We start from the raw sequence: 19,663 nt of genomic DNA, 5'->3' as shown, positions 1-19,663 counted from the left end.
CAAGAATTATGTAATGAACTCGTGGGTGCCCTTTGGCTCCGCACCGCTGCGCTGGGAACCGTCTTCCCCATGGCAGAGAGGGGCGCCAGTGACCGCTGCTCGGAACCGTGCTGGGCGCTCTGAAACCCACCCAAGAGATGCTGGTACTTTCTTTGTTCTTGACGTGTCACCCCGGGTCCACATTTCCGAGTAGTGAAACGTCAGTCTGAGAATCTCTCCAGAGGAGGAGATGCCCTTTCTCGGTCCTTAGGGATACAGTGACAGTCCGACAGAACCTTGAGAAAAAGGTAGAATTGTCACTGAAAAAAAAGTATGCTTTTCACTGATGAATATATATGCTACCGCTTGACTCCACTCACACAAATACGTTCTTGGTCCCAGTCTTGTTCAATAGGGACATGCAGAACCACAGATGGAATTCAAGATTTTCTAGTAGCCACATGAGAAAGGTAAAAAGAAACAAGTGAAATGGACTTTAATAATGCATTTTATATAGCACGAGATACTATCATTTCAACATGTGACTGATGTAAACGTTGCTAATGGGCTACTGTACAGCCTGTTCCGTGTTCCGAGTGTTTGGAATCTGCTTTGTATTTTACTCGAACCACACATCTCAATTCGAGCCAGCCACATGTCAGATGCTCAGTAGCCACATGTGGGCAGCGGCTGCCTTATTAAACAGCTCAGACTTAACCCTCCTTTTGGTAGCTTTATCATTCATAAATAAGAGGAAGTTTGTCTTATTTTTGTTTGTATTCTAATTAGTGATAGCAAAGACCATCTGGGTGAAAAACAACAACACACTCACGTAGTCATTGAAAATGATCTGACTAATGAGAACAAAATTTAGATAATATTTGAACACAAAATTGAGACGTTAAAAAATGACTATTTGTTGCCTTCTGGCAATTGTGAATAGAGAATCATTATTTTAAAGTCTTAGCCACCGGGGAAAAAAGAGGTCTATTTAAAATGGAACACTTTATGTGGTTGCTAACAATTAGGGTTGAAGTCCCAACTTAATGAAACGGCCATTGTCGATCCAATTAAAGAACAGCACTGAGTTCTTAGCTTAGAAGCAGAGCCAAGGGCTGGGCACAGTCAGGATACCCTGCACCAATGGGGAACAGTGCCAGGAATCCTGGCTTGGAGATGTGGCCAGATGGTTACGAGAACTAACTTCAGCACTGCTTGGGAAAGCTGAGAAAGTTGCTAGCAAGTCCTAGCTGTGTGATCTCCAGCATGTTACTTAACTTCTCTGAGCCTCAGTCTCATGAACTGAAAACAGAGAAAATAACAGAGTAAGTTCTTGAGGGAAGTCCATGCCAAATAGTGCCTAGCACAACGGAGTGATAGTAAAGTATTAGCTTTTAAATGATTACTACAATCATCAAAACCTGATTCAAACGTTTTTCTGATGCAGATTGGAGTCAGGGGCGACCTAAGCAATGTGGAGGAAGTTGGGTTCCTCTGTCCAATGTCCACCCAGCAGAGAGCAGCCAACTCAGAATTTCGCATGAGCTTGGAAAGCTGTGGGGTCTGGTGGAACTGGAAGACAGGCAGATCGGATTACTCAACATGCAAGATTTCTAACAACGAACTATTGCAACTAAATGATTTACTATACACACACACCCACACACAGAGGGAAAAGAGGAGATATTTCATTTTGAAAGAAGAAAATAAACTTATGATAGGAGAAAACAACAAAAATATCTTAGTATCTTTTATGACTAATTTTGTAAGCTAGAGAAAAAAAATGCTCTTTGCCCAGATCTTCCGTGAGATTTTGCATCATGAGGTGTAAAGCATTATCTGTGATGTGTATGTCCTCAAAGTTTACAATGCTCTGATGTCATTCAACATTTGAAACAAAAAGAACATAAAAAGTTTAGGTTAATGATTAGAATTAGGGTATGCTTAATTTGCTTCCCTTTCTAAGGATTTTAAGTTTTGAAAATACATCCTAGAAGAAGGAAAACAGTAAAGCAAGGTTTCTAGTAAGAGCATGACCTTCTTTTACAATGCACAATTCTCTGCACGGTCCAACAGCACATCTATTTGAGGATCAAGAATTATAAAATAGCCCTAGCCAGTTTGCTCAGTGGATAGAGCATCAGCCTGCGGACTGAAGGGTCCCGGGGTTCGATTCCGGTCAGGGGCATGTACCTCGGTTGCAGGCTTGATCCCTGGGCCCCAGAGCCTGTGTGGGAGGCAACCAATCAATGTGTCTCTTTCACATCGACGTTTTTTTCTCTGTGTCTCTCTCCCTCCCTTCCACTCTCTCTAAAAATCAAAGGAAAAATATCCTCAGGTGAGGATTAACAAAACAAAACAAAAAGAAAGAATTATGAAATAATATAACTCAATATTATATGATCTCAGAAACAAGATATTTGAGCAGTGTAAGTTCTGAAGCAGACTAACATATTAATGCTAGCATTAAGACATCCAATGAACCCAGATGATTCTTCAACTTCTGATTTAAATTCTTCCATAGTAAAGATTTTTCTTTTTTCTTTCAGTGGAAGACAAGTACTCAAAGAAAAAGCTAAGGGTTTTTATCCTTCCAACAATAGCAGACCACACTTTATATTTTCATAATTCGATGAAATCAAGGATGTCTTGTTGGTTAAAATTTTTTGAATACTAAACAGAGAAGACATGGAGCTAGATGCATTTTAGACTATTGTTTCCATATGGTCACATAATTTTTCTCACAAAAATTTAGTTTTCAAGCACAAGATGAAGACAAAGAAATGATGAATGACCAGGCGAGTCTGTTGAATAGTTTTGGCGGCGTCATGGGGTTGTAAGCCTAATTGGAGTGGGTTCAAGAGGGAAGAAAGATGAAAGAGTGCGGATTGCACCAGAGGAAGTTTGGCTGTGAAGAGGAGGGAGCAGCCACGGGCGTATTAATGGTAGCCTGTGGAAAGCTGGTAGCAGGACCCAGTGTAGAGGGCAAGGTTACCCTGTGAGAACACAGGCATAAGGTTCCTGCGAAGACAGCGGCGTTCAAAGCCCAGGTGAAGGGCTTTTGGACTAAGGGGCTGCTCTCCAATTATAGCAAGAGGTTGCGTGTGGGGGCCAGGGTTTTGTTTGGTCACTCCATTTAGCATAATAACCGTGATAGCCCGTGGTTAGAGGCCATCATAGAAGGAGGCACCACATCCAATGGGAGCATTGAGGAGGGAGCAATGAATTTCTAGCTGTCAGGAAGTGTCCGTTTAAACCAAGCATTTTCCTTAAAATCCTTCAATGAAAGGAGCTTTCATATTAGGAATGGAAATATTTTCCAGAAACTTACAGATTTCCCGTTTTCAACTGAAAATGAGAGAGGCATGCTGTAGAGAAGATGGTAGCCAGCACGTTTTTAATTATTATAAGCATGTTTTCATGGTCTCTCTGCCCCTACTCTTTCTTTAGATCAAACCCATCTTCGACAGAGATGGATGATCTTTTAAATAGCAAATCTAGTAATATTAGTCTGCCAAGCATTTTCTTTTTAAAGTTTTGACTTCGTTTTATTTAACATGTTTTTATTGATTTCAGAGAGTGGTAGGGAGAGGGAGACATAGAAACATCAAAGATGAGAGAGAAGCATTGATCAGCTGCCTCCTGCACACCCCCTACTGGGGATTGAGCCCACAACTGGGCCATGTGCCCTGACCTGGAATCGAACCTGTGACCTCTTGGTTCATGGGTCAACACTCAACTACTGAGCCACACAGGCCAAGCCAAGCATGTTCTTTTTTACTTCAAACATTATCCAACAGTCATAGACGGAGTTAAATACAACATACGTAACGTTAGTGTTGACCAGTCTAAGCTCTTACTGTACATGAAGAAAATTGATACCAGAAAAAAAAGTGCCAGGTTTGGACTAGGAACTTGGGGTTCCCCTCTTCAGTGAAGGGCGTTTCTCACTGGGGACTGCCCCTGTGGCACAGAAAAGCTATGGGGTCAAAAGAGTCCCGTCTGGACTGGAAGAAGCTGGATTGGCTTTAGAAATTATTCTTGTGCTCTGTTTACTATCAAAATGGCAAATTTTCTAATTTTAAGGTTGGTGTGGTACCATGGTTATAACACTACCCATCTAGTTCAGCTCTAATTGCTACTGAAACAATTACCATGCATTCAAAGGAAAAATGATTGTATCAACAGGAATTCTGACCTTCCTTAAAAGCCATACCAAGAATACACAAGGAAAAATTTTGCTTTGAGGCTACATAACATGGAAGTTACAAATGCTTTAACTGGGACCATAGAATCCGCAGACCTGTTTAAAGTTTCTTGCTTTTATCATAAATTAAATTCATAAATATTGAACCTTAGGATTCATAATCTGGCATAACATAAACACCTTCCTCTTTAAACAGGACGCTAATTGTTTTAATAATGACTACATACCCATAACAGAGGATATTCTTCAACAAGGAGCCACAGTAGCTGAGAGAGAAAGTTAATTGGTATATTTGAAGAAAACAGAAAATACTTCCTGACTAGAGGTTCAATTTGCAAATGTATTATGGCAGATGTACAAAAGAACGTGTGTCCACACAGTGAGACTTAAAAAATCTATTCAAATGGCTCTCTGGAAAGTAGATTTTATTAAAGAAGTCTAAAAGATTATTAGAGAAGACCAAACAATACAGTACTAACAACAGCAACAACAACAAAAAAAGCAAAATAAAGTCCACAAAGCATATCCTTTGCTATGTACGAAAATGTGGGAATGAGTTGTAAAATTTCTTGTGGTTATAATAAAAAAAGGGGGATGAAAGTCAAAGTTATTTTCATTGGAACACAAAAGACTATTCTGGAATGGAGAAGTATTCAGTGGTTGCTACAAATTTTGGTAAGTCTGCTTCTGAAACTTTCTTTTTTCATATTCAGTGAAGAATAAAAATAATTGAGAGTTGAGAGAATAAGGGAATTATAAGGAAAAGTGAACAAATTAAGCATTAGACCACAACTAAATGTCCACTAGTGGGGTGAGGGGAGTTACGTTAAAAAATACTTTAAAGTATATAAACACCATCAAGTTTAATAAGCAGTAGTAACATTAGGGTCACTTGGTAATAGCAAATGAGATGAAAGCCTTATTTCTCTACATAGGAGGGAACATAATAGAAGGCTGACTCTGACATGTGTTATGCTAGAGAAAACCAGATTCAGTTGGTGAGATTTAAATATCATTCATTGCAAGTAATGAACTTGATGTATAAAAGGGAATTAGTAAAGCTAGAATTGAGTAGTAAAATCAACACAGTTCTCCTGGCATGGCTTTCATTTGTCTATTCATTCATCCCACAAAGGAGAGAGAGAGAGAGAGAGAGAGAGAGAGAGAGAGAGAGAGAGAGAGAGAGAGAGAGATAGAGATAGAGAGAGAGAGAGAGAGAGATAGATCAGGCACTGTTCTAGGCACAGGGTATGCAACAATAAAAACAGACAAAAATCCCTGTCTTTATGGAGATGACATTTTAGTGGATGAGACTGTCAATAACAAAATATGTAATGTATTAAACTGTGGTATTATAAACCACCCCAAAACCTAAAATAATGATTTATTATTTCCCATAATTCTGAGCTTTGATTGTGCAGCTCCTTGCCCATCTGACTCATGTGCCTGCATTCCTGGCTCAGCTGGGAGAGCTGGGGTGCCACTGGGAGTTTCTGCTACAATTTTAACAGGTTCCTAGACTGAAGCGGGGAAGGTTAAAACTAGAGAAATCCATTTGGAGTCTAGGCCAGTGGAGGGGTAAGAGGGTTTGCGTAGGAGTTGAATGTGGGATGCGGCAGAAAGAAAGAGGACAAGGTTGATTCCAAGTTCTGGGGCCTGCGTCACTGGACGGATGAATTTCCCACATCTCAGCCGGACATCCTCTGGAAGAGCAGGCTGTGGAGACCCTGAAGAACTCAGCCTTGTACCTGTGCAGCTGGCACTGCCTATGAGACATCCCAATGCGGCTCTTAAGTAGTCTGCTGGATCTCTGGGGCTGGAGCCCAGGGAAGAGGCCTCGGCTGGAGATCCTCACTGGGAGTCACCCAGTAGGTAAATGGCATTTAAAGCTGTGGGACGCTCTGGGGGTGAGAGCAGGGAAGAACTGTAAGGGCCGAGTCCTTGAAGCTGGGGAGGTGAGAAGTGCAGAGGAGAAGGAAGCAAGCCAGCAGAGGAGGGTGTCCTACGGCCAAGTAAAGGAGGGGGGTCAGGAAAGACAGTGACTGCCCTGACTGGTTTGGCTCAGTGGATAGAGCATTGGCCTGCGGACTGAAGGGTCCCAGGTTCGATTCCGGTCAAGGGCATGTACCTTGGTTGCAGGCACATCCCCAGTGGGGGGTGTGCAGGAGGCAGCTGATCGATGTTTCTTCCTCATTGATGTTTCTAACTCTCTCCCTTCCTCTCTGTAAAAAAATTAATAAAAAATACATATTTTTTAAAAAGACAGTGATCTGCTGTGGCAATGCTGCTGGCAGGTCAAAAGAACTATTGTTGTTAGTTTTATTTACTGTGCATTGTTGTTGTTGTGTGAAGCTGAAAAGGAACATTAAATGGAGGGAAAATTTTTTATGTTTATAAAAATGGATACTTAACGATGGAATGGTGTACTGTGCACAAAGAAAAAAACCACCAAACGTCTAGCAGTATAGTCAGGTGAGTGGCACCCTGGCATTTATTCTCCTGGAGGACAAAAAAAGTCTGTTTGAGAGCTTTATGTTTTGTTTATTTCCAAATTTTTCCAAGGTCTAGTTTTTAGTTGCAAAATTGACCTTGAAATATTTCTGTTGGTTATCATGATGAAGGATGCTGGAAATCACTACTGTGCTGTGCTACGTGTGGGGGAGGGGACGGGGAGAGACAAAGTTCATGTACCTTGGTTAACAGGGGTTACACATACTATTTTAATAAAATATTAAAAGTAACGGGTTTTTTGTTTTTTTTTTAAGCAATTTGGAGGTCACTAGGGAATTTGATATTTAAGTTTCAATGGAGCGGTGTGATGAAACCCTGTTCTAGTCAGTTCGACAGAGAACGTAGGAGATAAATTAAACACAGCCAGTAGAATCTATTCTTTGGAAGAGTTTTGTTCAAAGGTATGAGACCATGGGAGTGAGTGGTCAAGAGAGGGGTGGAGAGCACCAGATCACTGAGGAGTGAGGTCAGGGAATTGAGAGGCCAGAGTATTAGAAGCATCATCTCTGTGAATATTGAAATCACCAAGACTAACCAAAGAGTAGTGATGGAGAGACTGAGAGGGAACAGAGCCAGCATCCTAATGGGAGGAAGGGCTGTGAATGTGGGGCTACAAGAGGACTGTAGTGAGTGGTGGTCTAATGACATGAGATTAGAGCAGTGTTTTTAGGGGAATGAAAAGAAATGAAGACATCTTGCCCATTGCGAGGTCCAGGGATCTGAGGGGAGCAGGAGTGTTGCAGAAAAAGCATTGTTCTCAGGGGAGAACCAAGTGTTAGTGAGAATAAGAGAGAAGGGAATTTACAAAGGAGGAGGAGGATGGAGGAAATTGTGTTGGTATAATGATCAGAGGAAGGGTTTCAGAAGTTGGAGAGGAGTGGGGGATGGAGGAAGAAAAGGAGATGTAAAGAACTAGTGTGATTAGATTTCAGAAAAAGCAAGGTGACCTGGAAAGCCTGCCTTTCTTGTGTTGTCCGACTGACCTAACTGAGATGAAGGCAGGATTAGGCTGATGGTCTCAAGCAGATGGTGGCCAGACTGAGTGTTGGGGCAGGGAGGGGTGCTGGCCTGTAGTGGGCACAAAGGATGCTGGAGCTGGCCCTGGACCACTGAGACCACTGGACCCCTGAGTTGTGGGAGGTCTTATGCAGAGCACTTGGGCTCCCCCACCTGGTCCACGTGGGCAGAGGTGGCAGAGGTTTGGCCTGCGCTGAGCTGGGAGGGCCTGAGGCGTTTTCGTGGTTAGATGGTGGGTTTGAGGGCTGCGGGTGGGGACTCCATTTACTTTACACCCACCTGAGCACCGAACAGCAGGGCTATGGAGTTGGGAGGACTTCAGCACTCCTGAGTGTTATTCGCTGTCTGTCTGTACTCACAAGATCTCAGTTCTGGGCCATCTGTCCGACAGAAACCCCACACTACAGCCTCAGGGCTGTGAAGCATAATGTACGGGAAAGACCCCACTCCCTATCTTTTATCCTTAAGATTTAAACGCCTCGTTAGAAAGGTTACGAGTTCAGAGTTCAGTGAGGAATTTCAGGCTATACTAAAATGTTTGCCTTGTACGTTTAAAACCCTGAAAAATGCTCTAGAAGAGTTGGAATGAATAAAATTTTCCTTTAAAAAAGTTACCTCTTCCGTTACTTATTTCTTCTACATTTTGATAAACTTCTTGAAAATGTAGCATTCCTAATGAACTCCAAGGAGCTTTCTCAGATGACCTCCCCAGGGGACCAGAACAAGATGAGAAACACAATTATTTTGATTTGAGTGCTTTCGTGAAGAGTTGAACAATAAGACAAATGGAACAACCATTAATAAACCATTAATGCATCTTCTTGTATTCCCCACTTAGTAGCAAATGTAAACTAGTGTTGGTTGTGGTCTTAAATGATAAAATCTATCTCTTAAAAAAAAACAACCCTCAGATTTATTTTACATAAACTGTAGAGGTCTTAAGTGTATAGTTGGATGAGTTTTGACAAACGTATACTCATGTAACTATCACCCAAATCAATGTATAGAACATCTCCATTCCCAATAAAAGCTTTTGTGCCCTCTTCAATGCTCTCACCAAAAGGCAACCATTCTTCTATTTCTATCGATTATCGATTCCTTTTGCCTGTTCTTAAGTTTCATATAAACAAAATCCTACCGTTAAGTACTCTTTTATTCCTGCATTCTTTTGCTCAACATAATGTTTTGAGATTCATCTGTGTTATAGCATTTATCAGTAGTTTGTTCTTTTTATTTTTTAAAATTTTACTGCTGAGTAGTATTTCATTCTATGAATATACCACTATTCTTCTGTTGACAGACACTTGGGCTGTTTCCAGTTTGGGGCTTTTATAAATATGAAAAAAAAGCAGTTTTGAATATTTGTCTATGTTTTCTTGAGACATGTTTTCTTTCCTCTTAGGCAAATACCTAGGAATAGAATTGTTGGGTCTTAGAGTAGATGTATATTTAACTTTTTACTGTCTTACTGTTTGCCAGAGTGGCTGTTCCATTTTTCATTCCCACCAGCAATCTAAGAGAATTCCAGGTCCTCCTGATCTTCACCAAGACTTGGTGTTATCAGAGGTATTTCATTGTGACTTTAACTTGCATTTCTGATGAGGAATGTTAGGCACCTTTTCATGTACTAACTGCCTATTTGTATGCCTTCTTTTGTGACCTGTCTTTTCAATTCCGTTGCCCAATATCCAGCTCTTTAAACTATTGTTGAAAATATGGCCACATCAGGCAGTATTCTGTTGACTGATCATATTCCTTTATAGAAGCTGAACCTGGCTGCTGTGGCTCAGTGGTTGAGCATTCACCTATGAACCAGGAGATCGCAGTTTGATTCCAGGTCCAGGGCACGTGCCTGGGTTGTAGGCTCGATCCCTAATAGGGGTGTGCAGGAGGCAGCCAATCAGATTCTCTCTCATCATTTAAGTTTCTCTCTCTCTCTCCTTCTTCCTTCCTTTCTGAAATCAATAAAAATATATTTAAAAAAAAAGATAGAATCTGAATATTGTGCAGATGTTGAGGCAGCAATGGCCAAAATAAGATAGCTAGGTAAGAGCATTAGATTTACTAGTAGATCTTTCCAGTTTAAATTTCTCAGGATAATTAAAAAAGCAACGATTTCTTTTTTGTTGTTGTTAATAAAGCCTCATTACCATCCTTCACTGATGCTCAGTGCTACAAGTAATCTAACATGTTTACAATTAACTTCTTATAAAATCCTTATTAAGAACAGTTAGGAGTGCTTTAGCCCATAATTAAAAACATTATTTTCAAAGTGCCAATTCTATTAAAGGAGCTTCCAAAAACGAATAACAATAGCACTTACCATGTACTGGGAATCATTCTCAGTTTTACATGCGTATTTATAACCCATTTAGTCTTCAGTGCTCAAAATGATCTGGTAAGGTAGATATTGTACATGAGGAAACTCAGGTATGGAGAGGTGAAATAACTTGCTCACGGTCACACAAATAAATGGTAGCACTAGGATTCAAGTCCAGGTATTTTGGCTCTAGAGTATCAGAGTATCAACATGCAGAGAAGATACTTTTTCTGTAAGATGTACTTCATTGAATAAAACCTAACAGAAATGGAATGATGTAAAAATGGCAGAGTAGGAACTTCCATGCAAGTATTTCTCATGTATCACTCACATGTTCAATATAAAGCAGCTCAAAATTTTAAAACTATTTGTACTTTAATTCTAATTTTCCTTATATCCAATCAGTAATATTTTTCCTTTAAATATTTTTTAAATAAGGGCTTACTAAAGTAAACATGAAAATTTTCTAATTTTCTTTTCCAAGCATTACCTGAAGTCATCCCTGGGCAGTAACTTAAAAAGCAACAAAGCATTTTAAAAATAGTTACCTTTCGTATCAGACGTCTATTAAACATCTATAGGAACACTTAAACAGTTTTTTCTGTTCCTAATGGCTTCTACATTAGCTTCATTAAATAAAGTAATTTTGAGCTAATTCTTTAGACCCAGAAGACTGCTGAGTGAGTGAATGTTCACCAACAGTGTATATCCTACGCATTGAAGACTAACTTAGGAGTTGTCCACCTCTAAAGGAGTGCATAGATCAGCAAGAATTGCTTCTCTGAACTCTTTTTAGGGTAGTAGCTACTCAAAAACCTGAACCCTTCATAGGGTTTTATAGGATTTATTTTGTATCTATCATTTTAGGATGTTTCTCATAGACTGTGGCATGAAGTATGTAAGTTAATTGCCTGTACAAGCACTTGTAACGTGCTCCCAGATAAGCCAGTACAACTTCTGAAGGGGATGTTTTGGAAACGTGAGCTTTCTTTCGGGTGGCACAGCGATCGATGGCACCCCTGGCATTTGGTGGGTGGGGGCCAGGGAAGTTCAAAGTCTTACGACATGTGGGATAATCTCACATGAAGAAACAGTTCAGCATCCTGTGTGACGTTCCAATGCCCATTCATGTAGTAGAAAAATCAGTTTATGATGATCTGAACCTAGAACCTAATTTTTTTATACAGTAAAAGGTACTTTTTTGCATAGCTTTAAAATTCATTGTTGCTAAACATGCAACTAACATGTAAATCAAGATTGTACATTTGTTCAGAACTTTACTATGTACGATCCACCAATTTAGGGGGAAAAGTCTTATCATCAATAGAAATGTTTGTGTTTCTGAATCACAACAGTCTATATGGAATTATCACTTACACAGTCTTCAGATATAATTATACCCAAGCATTTACATACTAAAATATAAATGATTATAAGTTACTTTCCTCTTATTTCTTTTTTTTTTTTTTTTTTCAATTTTTTTATTAAGGTATTATATGTGTACATATCTTACCATTGCCCTCCCCACACCCCCCTCCCATATATGCCCCCACCCCCCAGAGTTTTGCATCCATTGGTTATGCTTATATGCATGCATACAAGTCCTTTGATTGATCTCTTATCTCCCCCACCTCTCCCTAACCTTCCCCTTGTAATTTGACAGTCTGTTTGATGCTTTACTGTCTCTGTATCTATCTTTTTGTTCAAGATTATAATGTTCTTTATTATCCATAAATGAGTGAGATCATGTGGTATTTTTCTTTCATTGACTGACTTATTTCACTTAACATAATGTTCTCCAATTCCTCCCAGGTTGCTGCAAATGATGAGAATTCCTTCTTTTTTATGGCAGCATAGTATTCCATTGTGTAGATGTACCACAGTTTTCTGATCCAGTCATCTGCTGACGGGCACCTAGGCTGTTTCCAAATCTTAGCTATGGTGAATTGTGCTGCTATGAACATAGGGGTGCATATATCCTTTCTAATTGGTGTTTCTAGTTTCTTCGGATATATTCCCAGGAGTGGGATTACTGGGTCAAATGGGAGTTCCATTTTCAGTTTTTTGAGGAAACTCCATACTGTTCTCCACAGTGGCTGCACCAGTCTGCAATCCCACCAGCAGTGCACGAGGGTTCCTTTTTCTCCGCATCCTCGCCAACACTTGTCGTTTGTTGATTTGTTGATGATAGCCATTCTGACAGGTGTGAGATGGTACCGCATTGTTGTTTTGATTTGCATCTCTCGGATAATTAGTGACGTTGAGCATATTTTCATGTGTCTCTTGGCCTTCCTTCTGTCTTCTTTTGAAAAGATTCTATTTAGGTCTGTTGCCCATTTTTTTATTGGATCATTTATCTTCCTTTTATTAAGTTGTATAAGCTGCCTGTAGATGTTGGAGATTAAACCTTTATCAGTGATGCCATTTGCAAATATGTTCTCCCATGCAGTGGGCCTTCTTGTTGTTTTGTTGATGGTTTCTTTTGCTGTGAAAAAGCTTTTTATTTTGATGTAGTCCCATTTGTTAATTTTCTCTTTAGCTTCCATTGCCCTAGGGGCAGTGTCAGTGAAGAATTTCTTTTGGCATATGTCTGACATTTTGCTGCCTGTGGATTGCTCTAGTATTTTTATGGTTTCCCGTCTTATGTTTAAGTCCTGTATCCATTTTGAGTTTATTTTTGTGTATGGCGTAAGTTGGTGATCAAGCTTCATTTTTTTGCATGTATCTGTCCAATTTTCCCAACACCATTTATTGAAGAGACTGTCTTTATTCCATTGTATGTTCATGCCTCCTTTGTCAAATATTAATTGAGCATAGTGGTTTGGGTCAATATCTGGATTCTCTATTCTGTTCCATTGATCTATATGTCTGTTCTTGTGCCAGTACCAGGCTGTTTTGAGAACAGTGGCTTTGTAATACAGCTTGAAATCTGGTATTGAGATCCCTCCTACTTTATTCTTCTTTCTCAGGATTGCTGTGGCTATTCGGGGTCTTTTTTTATTCCAGATGAATTTTTGGAGAGTTCTTTCAAGGTCTGTGAAATATGCCGTTGGTATTTTAATGGGGAGTGCATTGAATCTATAGATTGCTTTGGGTAGTATGGACATTTTAATGATGTTGATTCTACCAATCCATGAACATGGTATGTTCTTCCATCTGTTTACGTCTTCCTCTATCTCTTTTTTCAGTGTCCTGTAGTTTTCCGTGTATAGGTCTTTTACCTCCTTAGTTAAGTTTATTCCTAGGTATCTTAATTTTTTTGGTGCGATGGTAAATGGGATTGCCTTTTTAGTCTCTCTGTCTGTAAGTTCACTATTGGTGTATAGAAAGGCCATAGATTTCTTGGCGTTAATTTTGTATCCTGCTACATTGCCGAATTCATTTATTAAGTCTATTAGTTTTTTGACGGAGTCTTTCGGATTTTTTATGTACAATATCATGTCGTCTGCAAATAAAGACAGCTTTACTTGTTCTTTTCCAATTTGGATGCCTTTTATTTCTTGTTCTTGTCTAATTGCAATGGCTAATACTTCCAGTACTATGTCAAACAGGAGTGGTGAGAGTGGGCATCCCTGTCTTGTTCCTGTTCTTAGGGGAAATGTTTTTAGTTTTTGTCCATTGAGTATGATGTTTGCTGTGGGTTTATCATATATAGCTTTTATTATGTTGAGGTATGAGCCATCTATTCCCACCTTGTTGAGAGTTTTTATCAAGAAAGGGTGTTGGATTTTGTCAAATGCTTTTTCTGCATCAATTGATATGACTATGTGATTTTTATCTTTCAATTTGTTTATGTGATGTATCACGTTTATTGATTTGCGGATATTGTACCATCCTTGCATTCCTGGGATAAATCCTACTTGGTCATGGTGTATGATCTTTCTGATGTACTGCTGGAGCCGATTTGCTAGAATTTTGTTGAGGATTTTGGCATCTATGTTCATGAGGGATATTGGTCTGTAATTCTCTTTCATTGTGTTGTCTTTATCTGGTTTTGGTATTAGGGTGATGCTGGCTTCATAGAAGGAGCTTGGAAGTGTTCCTTCCACTTGAATTTTTTGGAATAGTCTGAGGAGGATAGGTTTTAGTTCTTCCTTGAATGTTTGGTAAAACTCTCCTGTGAAGCCATCAGGCCCCGGGCTTTTGTTTGTCGGAAGCTTTTTGATGACTGCTTCAATTTCGTCCATAGTTATTGGCCTATTGAGCTGTTTAGATTCTTCTTGATTGATTTTTGGAAGGTTATATTTTTCTAGGAATATGTCCATTTCCTCCAGGTTGTCCAGTTTGTTGGAATAGAGTTGTTCATAGTATTTTGTAACAATCCTTTGTATCTCAGCGGGGTCTGATGTTATTTCACCTCTTTCATTTCTGATTTTGTTTATTTGGGTCCTCTCTCTTTGCTTCTTGGTGAGCCTGGCTAGAGGTCCATCAATCTTGTTTATCCTTTCAAAGAACCAGCTCTTGGTTTTGTTGATCTTATGTATTGTTTCTTTGGTCTCTATGTCATTTATCTCCGCTCTGATCTTTGTTATTTCCTTCCTTCTGGTTACACTGGGCTTTTCTTGCTGCTCTTTTTCTAGCTCTTTGAGTTGTAGGGTTAAGTAATTTATTACCATTGTTTCTTGTTTTTTGCAATAGGCCTGTAGAGCTATGAACTTCCCTCTCAAGACTGCTTTCGCTGTGTCCCATAGATTTTGGATTGTTGTGTTTTCATTGTCATTTGTTGCCATGATGTTTTTTATTTCTTCCTTGATCTCTCTTGTGACCCAGTCCTTGTTTAATAGCATGCTGTTTAGTCTCCATGTGTTTGATTTCTTTGGATTGTATTTATTGTAGTTGATTTCCAGTTTTATGCCACTGTGATCTGAGAAGATGCTTGATATAATTTCTATCTTCTTGAATTTGAAGAGACTTTGCCTGTGACCCAGCATATGGTCTATCTTTGAAAATGACCCATGTGCACTTGAGAAGAATGTATATTCTGTGGCTTTGGGGTGAAATGTTCTGAAGATGTCAATTAATTCCATCTGGTCTAGTGAGTCATTTAGGATTGCTGTTTCTTTGCTGATTTTTTGTTTAGAGGATTTGTCCAGTGGTGATAGTGGGGTATTAAAGTCTCCTACTATGATTGTGTTGCTATTAATCTCTCCCTTGATATCCTCCAGGAGTTTTTTTATGTATTTGGGTGCTCCTATATTGGGAGCGTATATGTTTACCAGAATTATTTCTTCTTGTTGGATTTCTCCCTTTAGTATTATGAAGTGGCCTTCCTTATCTCTTGTTATGGCATTTACTTTGAGGTCTATTTTGTCAGATATAAGTATTGCTACCCCAGCTTTTTTTTCATTTCCATTTGCCTGAAAGATATTTTTCCATCCCTTCACTTTCAATCTGTGTGAGTCTCTTGTTCTGAGGTGGGTCTCTTGTAGACAGCATATATATGGGTCGTGTTTTTTTATCCATTCAGCTACTCGATGTCTTTTGATTGGAGCATTTAGTCCGTTTACATTTAAAGTTATTACTGAAAGGTATTTGTTTGCAGTCATATCTATTTTTGTGTCTGTATTCCTTCTTACCTGTTTATTTCTTCTTTTTACAGTATTCCCTTTAGCAATTCTTGCATTGCTGGTTTGGTGGTGATAAACTCCCTGAGGCTTTTTTTGTCTGCAAAGCTCCTGATTTCCCCTTCAATTTTGATTGATAGTCTTGCTGGATATAGTATTCTTGGATTCAGTCCTTTGCTTTGCAACACTTTGTATACCTCCTTCCATTCACTTCTAGCTTGTTGTGTTTCTGATGAGTAATCATTTGACAATCTGATGGGTGTTCCTTTGTAGGTAACTCTCTGTCTCTCTCTTGCCGCCTTTAGGATTCTCTCTTTATCATTTATATTTGCCATTGAAATTATGACATGTCTTGGCGTGGGTCTTTTGGGGTTGATCCTGCTTGGGACTCTCTTTACTTGCGTAACTTTTATCTTTCCCATATCCGGGAAGTTTTCTGTCATTATTTCTTCAAATAGATTTTCTAATCCCTGCTGCTCTTCTTGTCCTTCTGGCAGCCCTATTATACGCATGTTACTTCGTTTCATGTTGTCCGGAAGTTCCCTTAGGCTTTCCTCCTGCTTTTTAATTTTTTTCTCCAATTGCTGTTCAGCTTGAGCTTGTTTCTGTACCTGATCTTCTAACTCACTAATTCGGTCCTCTGCTTCTTGTAGTCTACTGTTGAAACTTTCCATGGTGTTTTTGATTGTAGCTATATCACTTTTCATTTCTTCCTGATTCTTGCATAAGTTGTTGATTTTCTCATCCATCCGATGTATAAATTCCATGACCATTACTCTGAATTCCTTTTCGGTCATGTTGCAAGCTTCATTTTCACTAATTTCCTTTCTTGGCGACTCCACATTTTCTTTCCTCTGTGAGTTATTTCGTTTCCCCATTCTGGCTATTACCAGAAAGCTCAAGCTTCTGTTTGCGTGGACCTGGGCCGTGTGCTGTGGGGACTTCGCTCCACCCTAGTTTCACTGAAGTGCTCTGACACTAGGACGTGTGGCTGTCTTTGGTTGGTGGGAACCAGACTTGCCCAGGATCAGTGTCCCCAGTGTTCTGTGTGGTCTCGTGTGCACATTTAGAATCAGGGGCCCTGTCTGCACCACACTGTTGGTATGTGCCGAGAATGAGATCCTTAGCATGTGCCAGGAGTCAGAGTTTCCCTGTGTCTGCACCAAGACTAGAGTGTCAAAGTCTCTGTTGCCTTGTGCGGTTTCTCGTTGAGAATCAGGGTCCCTGTGTGTGCACGCACCAACAATTGGGGTCGCTGGCTCTTAGTGTGAATGCGCTGTGAGTCAGGGATCCCAGGCAGCTGTGTCCGGCGTGCCAAATTCCCTGAAGTGGAGCTGCGTCCTGTGTGTGCTCTCTCTGCTGAGCCAAACCGGCTAGAGCGCACTTTCTTAAAAACCTGAAGGTGAGCCGGCTCAGTGCACTCTCCCAAAGTCCCAGAAGGGGGGCGGAGTCCGTCCTGCGCGCCAAATTCCCCAAAGGGAAGCCCCTCTGTGCAGGCTCTTAAGAATCTCCGAAGGGGGAGCTGTGACCCGCGAGCCAAATTCCCCCAAATTCCCCGAAGGGGAGCCCTCTGTGCGCACTGACAGATTTCCCCGACGGGGAGCTGCTTCTGTCTCGTGCGCGAGCGCGCGCCAAATTCCCTAAGAGGGAGCGTGTCCCTGCGCAAAGCTCGGCAGCTTGGGCCGGGGGCGGGTCTATCAGTTACTATGGCGCTGTCTGTGCGCGCTGTGAGCGCTCCTGTGAGCAGCTAGGGCGAAGGGCGCGTCTATCAGTTACTATGGCGCTTTCCGCGCACCTGTGGGCGCTCAGCAGCTTGGGGGAGGGGCAGGTCTATCAGTTACTATGGCGCTATCAGCGCCTGCGAGGAGGGGGATAGGCTCTTTGACTCACGGAAATCTGCCGGGAAGTCTGGATTCTTGTTGTTTGTTTGTCTGAAGCTGTGATAGCAGTTCTCTGTCCCCGGTGGCTGCAGGGTCCTGGTTTGTGTCAGAAGCCAGGATCTGAGTCTCAGGCAGCTCTGTTTCTCAAGATGGCGTGGTCTCTGCGTCCGCACCAGCCGCCGAGAAGTGTCCGCTTTGTGCGCGGGGCTCCGCCGTCTAGGGCTGCCCTGTTCGGGAGCCCCTTGGAAGACCTGCAGAATCTAACTGACCCTATCTCATACACACACACACACCACACACATCTACACTCTCCTCTATGGGTTCCTCACTCACACTCTCTCTCTCCCTACCTTCCTGCCGGTCGCCATCTTTTTTCGGAGTCCACTTTCCTCTTATTTCTATTCTATGTACAATTAAGTTATTATATACATTTTAATGTCACTTCAGGATAGTAAAGGGGACATTTTTTATAAAAAGGAAGTAATGGGTTTGATAGGGTCAATTTACTGACACAGATGCCAGCCGTAATAGAAGGCAACTTGCATAGGTGGGAAATTAAATAGCTAAAGATGACAAATGTTCCCAATACACTAGTACCATGGTCGGCAAACTGCGGCTCACGAGCCACATACCGCTCTTTGGCCCCTTGAGTGTGGCTCTTCCACAAAATACCACGGCCTGGGCGAGTCTATTTTGAAGAAGTGGCGTTAGAAGTTTAAGTTTAAAAAAATTGGCTCTCAAAAGAAATTTCAATTGTTGTACTGTTGATATTTGGCTCCGTTGACTGAGTTTGCCGACCACTGCACTGGTAAAATAAAATTCAACACTGTTTAACCACAAGGAAAGAAAACCTGTTCAATGCTTAGCTTCTGCGTTGGATCTCCTAATTAGATGTCACAGCTTGTTCTTTTGGCTGCAACTTTCAGATGGCTATGCAGATGAGCTGATACCATTCCAGGGCGGGTAGGATCAGTGCTGCTTTGTCCAGTCCCTCCTCCTTTTCTATCCTCAGAGGATGGTGTAGAATAGAAACAAAGCTTTGTTAGGTGGCGGACAGGCAGTTTTGCTGTGGAAAATCAATTTATTACCACCATCCTCATTTCATTTACTTACATACTGTCACATTAAAATAACTCAACATTTTTAGTATTTCTCTTTACTTCAAAGCCAAATATTTGGTTCACTTTTTATAGGTACAACTTTTTAAAAAGGTCCAAAAGCTGCTAAAATAGTTCATTGCCCATGACAAACACATTCAAATAGTCAAACGTATTTATACTAGAGGCCTGGTGCATGAATTTGTGCATGGGTGGGGTCCCTCAGCTTGGCCTGTGCCCTCTTGCAATCTGGGACCCCTTGGGGGATGTCAGACTGCCGGTTTTGGCCTGATCCCACAGGCAAAGGAGCCTGCGGGGATGAGGCCGAAAGCCGGGTAGGAACCGAAGCCCAGGCCAGGCACCACACCGCTCCTGCTCATCCCGACCCCGCTGTGCCTGCCACCGCTGCCGCCACTCCATAGTGCTGCTGCAGAGGCAGGAGAGGCTCGCGCCAGTGGGTCAGTGAGTGGCGCTCTAGCTGTGGGGAGTGCACTGACCCCCAGGGGGCAGCTCCTGCGCTGAGTGTCTAGCCCCTGGTGGTCAGTGCACGTCATAGCAACCAGTCGTTGGTCATTTAGGCTTTTATATATACAGATTTCCATATCTTATGTATGCATATTCCTTACATGTAAAGATTCATAAATTGTTATAAATTAACCTCCACTAAATGTGAATGAATGGGATAAGATTTTATTTTCTTACAATTTTATATTTCTAGGTAATAAACTTAAAATTTTCTTATTACCAACTAGAGGTCCAGTGCATGAATTCATGCATGGGTGGAGTCCCTTGGCCTGGCCAGTGATCGAGGCCTATTGGGGGCTGGTTGGCCGGGGGAAGGACCCCGGGAGGTTGGCCAGCCAGCCCCCCTGATCAGAGCCTATCGGGCGGGCCAGCTGGCAGGGGGAAGGGACTGCGGGAGGTTGGCTGTGGGAGTGCACTGACCACCAGGGGGCAGCTCCTGCATTGAGCGCGTCATAGAGACTGGTTGACCAGTTGTTCCAGTTGTAACAGGTGCTTAGGCTTTTATATATACAGATGAGAGAGCATATAAATATTTTTTTCTAATGAAACAAAAGCATTCACTT

General features: G+C 41.2%; 1 protein-coding gene across 2 annotated transcripts in view; it reads right to left on the bottom strand.

Moving 5' to 3' along the window:
* GRK7 (G protein-coupled receptor kinase 7) overlaps window positions 1–19,504 on the bottom strand; it is a 47,737-nt gene extending 28,233 nt beyond the window's left edge. The window contains exons 1-2 of one of the 2 annotated variants that reach the window (XM_079794812.1): window positions 18,330–19,504; window positions 131–275 (exon numbers count right to left, since the gene is read on the bottom strand). The gene's annotated coding sequence lies outside the window, so the exon portion shown is untranslated. Of the gene's footprint in view, window positions 1–130; window positions 433–18,329 lie in introns of those variants that run through there. The other variant, XM_079794811.1, reaches the window with a different exon arrangement.
* Between the last annotated feature and the right edge of the window lie 159 nt (window positions 19,505–19,663).

This window comes from Cnephaeus nilssonii (genome assembly GCF_951640355.1).
Source record: "Cnephaeus nilssonii genome assembly, chromosome: 17".
Taxonomy (NCBI): Eukaryota; Metazoa; Chordata; class Mammalia; order Chiroptera; family Vespertilionidae; genus Cnephaeus; species Cnephaeus nilssonii.
This window is presented reverse-complemented; position numbering and strand designations above follow the sequence as displayed.